A 5,532-nucleotide genomic window follows, 5' to 3' on the forward strand; every position below is an offset into this window, starting at 1 on the left:
GGGTTAAGCCTCTTATCAAATTTGCAGCTATTAAACGACAGAATCCCTATTTTTATACTGTACATGTTTTTTGAATTTTTTTGGTATTTTACTTGTATATTGTATGAGTGCCATTGTAATCATCAGCTGTATCTGCCTGTTTGTCTTCGTCTTTTTGACCACACCTATGGGTGGATCCTCAAAGTGTATATGATGAACACCTGCACACACTTGTCAAATCACTGACCTGACAAACAGCCCGTTTGGGCTCGAAACGTTGTCTTTATCTATTATGTAATCTCTTCTACCTGCATACATATAAATCAGATCCTGAGAAGCAACAGGATACTGTTCGTTGGTTTATTTTTAGAGCCTACCTTTAGTTTGAAAAGTTCACCCTCTCCAAGTCCGAACTTTTTTTGTCAGTCAGAACAGGCTACTCCTCATTGAAAATGACATAAAAACAAAGTATAATGATAACTACAGCAGCATCCTATGCTTCAAAACTATTCAAGGTTTTTCGCCAGAAAAAACCGCATGTTTACTTTTTCCAGCTGGAGCAGGGCACGTAGTGGATTGACAACTTTGGCCGCGGTGCTAACGCACCGCTCTGATGGAGAGCTTGTGGCACAAACGCACAGGTAGCCTACTTTCGGGCAACCCTCGACATCAGAGGGAAAAGCCTTGGCTCCATCACATTTCCCCCAGAAAAGGGGGTCTTCGTCTCCCTGAATAACAGGCCTGCGACAACAGGCAGTTATCTCTGCTCCTGCTCGCTCCTGTATGGTCCCGACCGGACCTGCCACCGCATCGGCTTTTCCTTGAAGGAGACGGCCCAGAGTCATCTGTTTTTCGGTGGTTCGGGTTGCGCTTCTCCCTCCTTCACTCTGATGGCCACTGGACCTGCTGATGCTGCTTGTAGAAGTTGTGAAGTTGTGGGGTTTTTTGGAACCAACTCGCTTGATGCGCGGCTTGCCATCTTTTCTTCTCTTTCTCACGCCCAAGCTGTCACGTGACAACGTCACGTCCAAAAACTTTATCAAATGTCATCTCCCGTCAGCAGTTAAGGGCAGTTATAAGAGAACCATTATAGCCTACTATTAGTTTTAAATTGTAATTAGTATTAAATTGAAAACTCAACCACACATACACTCATTATTTAGGCATTAGGTAAATTATATTTAATATAATATCAAGCCCCTATAGGCCTGTATGGGCGGCAGATTACCGTATTATCGCCCAACCCTACTATGCAATATCATTGATATTTAAATTTGGGTATTTAATTTTCTGAATTATGGAGCTGATTGATTAGGTGAGGTCAAAGTTAGGCAATAAAATGGTTCAAAAGTCAAAAGGGAGAAAATCTCCATTGAAACACAGTCAGGTGGGCTTAATGGGAGCAGGTGGGCTTAAAGGGAACATAAGTGAATTTCTGGTCAAAAGTCAGAATATTTTATTCTACACATGACATTAAAAAACAACTACATGAAATGAATCTATATATGCTGCACTAACATAACATGAAAAGTATCAATTGATCATGCACTGAAGTAATTAGCTATACTCCTTTACATCCACCCTAAACGGTGTGATTTTTTGCTAGTGTCCCCTTTAAAGGAATAGTGCACCCAAAAATGAAAATTCACCCATTATCTACTCACCCATATGTCATTGGAGGCTCAGGTGAAGTTTTAGAGTCCTCACAACACTTGCGGAGATCCAAGGGGAGAGGGGGTAGCAACACAACTCCACCTAATGGAGGTCTACGGCGCCCAAGATTCAAACGTCCAAAAACATATAATTGAAACCACAAAATATCTCCATACTGCTCGTCCGTAGTGATCCAAGTAGGCATGTGCCGGTTACTGGTGTCATGGTTTACCACAGTAAAAGAATGTCATGGTATCACTAATCGCCCATTTTCCGTTCTGACGGTAAAGGCTGACGGTGTAACCTACGTTTCATAAATGGGAACTTCAGGAACTCAAAACTCAGAAATAATTCTGTGCCAGTCGTACATTTTAACTGGCACACCCTCTGAAATCATGCACGTGCAGCCGCTGTCAGTACTAGTCAGGAATCAGTATAAATCCACTCACGTGCAAACTGCAAACATGGCTGAAGGAGGTGAAGCTGAGTCAGTGGTGTGGGACCATTTTGGCTATCAGAAGAATCCACTTTGTCCCGACTTCAGAGAGCATCAGAAAAATGAGTGGCCGCGGAAAGACTGGAGGAAAAGCCAGAGCCAAGGCAAAGACCCGCTCCTCCTGTGCTGGGCTACAGTTGCCAGTCGGCCATGTTCTCAGGCTGCTGCGCAAAGGAAAACTATGCGGAGCGTGTCAGTGCCGGCGCCCCCGTCTACCTGGCGGTTGTGCTGGAGTATCTGACCGCTGAGATCCTGGAGTTGGCTGGAAACGCTGCCCACGACAACAAGAAGACCCGTATCATCCCCCGTCACCTGCAGCTGGCTGTCCGCAACGACGAGGAGCTCAACAAGCTGCTGGGCGGAGTCACCATCGTGAAGTTAAGAAACGGCTCTATTAAACTTTTAACGGGTCTATATTAGCCTACACATTTAAACAACTGGTGTGATGATGCGTTGCACTGACAGAGATGCCAGATACGTGCTGTCGCTCATGAATGGTCAAACGAATATTAGCCTACCGTTTTAAAGTCTAGAGCGTGAAAATAGGACGACGCCTGTTTTATTATGATTATGATTATTATTAGGGTCCGGGCAGCTAAGCTGCCAGGACACTATAGTAATCCTAGGTCTTCTTCTTCTTCTTCTTCTTCTTCTTCTTCTTCTTCTTCTTCTTCATCATACTTCCCATGGGTGAAAACTCACCAAACTATGCACAAAGGTCCAGTCTCATGCCAGATATCCTCAGCTGTAAACTCAAGCCAATAGTCCTGATGGTGGCGCTACAGCAAGCGTCTAAAGTTCAAAACTTTGAAAATCCATAACAAATCAACCATACGTGCTACAACTTCACAACTTTCATCAAACTGTAGCCCCAATACTGAAGATAAGTTTTGTACATTTAAACCTATTAAAAATTATGAAGTTCATCACTGTTTTTTTTCAAAAACTTTAAAACTTCTTAAACCTATCTCCTCCCACAGTTTTGGCTCAATTGACACCAAACTTGCTACAGAGCATCATCTGTCCTACAAATATAAAAAATATAAAATATAAACGCAACACTTTTGTTTTTGCTCCCATTTTTCAGCTGTTTCATGAGGCTTCTCACTTTGCACATAGCTCAACTAGTTAAACATCAGTTTTTCACTTATGAAGCAAATCAATCATTGTTAAAATAAATTACCAACATCTCCATGCTGTCTAGATGCAATATGTGTATTTTCAGATTTTTGTTTCGATAACTGAATTTTTTACAGTGGTTTGAAATCTGCTTTTCCATGCATGGACGGCTGCTAAACCTGCACGTCTGGCTTAGTCAATTTGTGAAGCTACACATGAATTGTCACTGACTAATTAGCTCAGTGAGATAGAAATTGATCCTTAGTCTCAGAGGTTGTGAGTTCAAGCCTCAGCTGATGCAAAAGGCAGATTGTGTTACTAAATTCCTAAATGTCTTCCAATTCTTCTGCTTGTTGCTCAGAATTGCCTAAAAATGCCCGGACCCGACCCATCGCTGCGCAGCATCTATAATTATTATTATTATTACTGTGGTAATACCGGTTACCGTGGTAATTTTGCCCACGGTTATACCGTCAAAATCTCATACCAGCACATGCCTAGATACAAGTGTCCTGAAGCCCCGACATAAAAAGTTGTCTGGAAAAACGTCATTTGAACTCTGTTTTTAGCCTCATTGTAGCCTGTAGCTCTAACTGCCTCTCTGTGCACTGCGTTCATGTGTGTGCGCTTTCGCGAGACCGTGAGACATAGGCACCGCGTTCATCTGTGTTCACATGCTTTCGCTAGTTCAAATGACATTTTTCCAAACAACTTTTTATGCTGGGGCTTTTCTGGTTTCAATTATGTGTTTTTGGACGTTTGAATCTGGGGCACCGTAAGCCTCCATTAGGTGGAGTTGTGTTGCTACCCCCTCTCCCCTTGGATCTCCGCAAGTGCAGGGCTCGACAGTGCGAGCGTTTCACTCGCATTTGCGACTAAAAATAGGTGTGTGCGAACTGTAAAAAATATTTAGGGGCACATGTGCGCATAAAAAAATCAGCCGAAGCAGCCTGTATTTTTATCAATAAAAAAATATGATAATCTAACCGCAAATGTTGGAGGAACTCCAGCCGCCTTCCCTCTTCCCCGTGTGACACGGTTTCGGGCGGTTTTCCAAGCCACTGTCGGCACAATGAATATAAGTCCCACTGTCGGCAGCGTGGAAATAAGTAAAAGTGTGGAGGAGACGGACCGGGAAAAGCGGCGGACCTCCGGGGAAGCCTGCTCCGTTCTCCCCGCAGTTAGCGACCGTTCGCAGGGACGGTTTTTGCTATGGGCAATGTGGGTGACCGCCCAGGGCGCAATCTATGTGAGGGCACACGAGCACCCTCCAAAAAAAACAAAACAAAAACAAAACTCGCCAGTTTTCTAGACTACCGCTCATTTCCACGTCAAATTAGAGGAGTGGGTGCCCTATTATCACGTTTCAACCAGCAGCAGAAAGGAAAGGCGAATCCTGGCGGTTGTGGGTTGAACGGGGGTCACAGACAGGAATACGGCGGAGGCTCATAGTGCTCTGCGGCGCAAGATAACGGCTTACCGGCGACAGAGAAGTCCGACTCCAGGTCCAGTAATTTCCTCTATCGTTGGTGTCATGACTGCCCTGTAGTACCTGGACAACCGAGCCGTGGCGGCACACAGGTATGTGGCGTGTCAGAGGAGAAACGAGCCGTTCACATTTCTCTCTTTGTGGCAGGTAACGGCCCACAAACCGCACTTTAGGGACTGTTCTTTACTTGTCAGGGGAGGAGGGTGGCTGGTTTCAACAGATCTTACTCCTTTTAATTAAACTTGCAAAGAAGAAATCAATAACAAAATATTCAAGTCACCTTAGTTTCCCCCTTGTGTTTATGTTGGACCAGTCCTTTGTCTATTTAAACACCCAGCATGTCTCACTCTGGTTAGGTCTGTTTGATTATGTTTGTTAGGTTGTAGCTTTAGTTCTTTTGCTTAGTTGACCTCTTTTATTGTGGGCCCAGGTTTTGTTTATTTTCTACCAAATTAAGTTGAATATTTTGTTATTGATTTCTTCTTTGCAAGTTTAATTAAAAGGAGTAAGATCTTTTCCACACCTTTGTCCCATGCCTGATTGCTTGGTCCTTCACAATAAATATATATATATATATTACATACAGTGGTGTGAAAAAGTGTTTGCCCCCTTCCTCATTTCTTACTTTTTTGCATGTTTTCCACACTTAAATGTTTCAGATCATCAAACAAATTTAAACATTAGTCAAAGATAACACAAGTAAACACAAAATGCAGTTTTTAAATGAAGGGTTTTATTAATGAGGAAGAAAAAAATCCAAAGCTACATGGCCCTGTGTGAAAAAGTGTTTGCCCCC

General features: G+C 43.2%; 1 protein-coding gene and 1 pseudogene across 4 annotated transcripts in view; both read left to right on the forward strand.

Moving 5' to 3' along the window:
* ndst2a (N-deacetylase/N-sulfotransferase (heparan glucosaminyl) 2a) overlaps nt 1-5,532 on the forward strand; it is a 130,323-nt gene that overhangs the window by 16,769 nt on the left and 108,022 nt on the right. The window lies entirely within an intron of this gene.
* LOC126406461 (histone H2A-beta, sperm-like) lies at nt 1,879-2,675 on the forward strand (annotated as a pseudogene).

Source organism: Epinephelus moara, chromosome 19, assembly GCF_006386435.1.
Source record: "Epinephelus moara isolate mb chromosome 19, YSFRI_EMoa_1.0, whole genome shotgun sequence".
NCBI lineage: Eukaryota > Metazoa > Chordata > Actinopteri > Perciformes > Serranidae > Epinephelus > Epinephelus moara.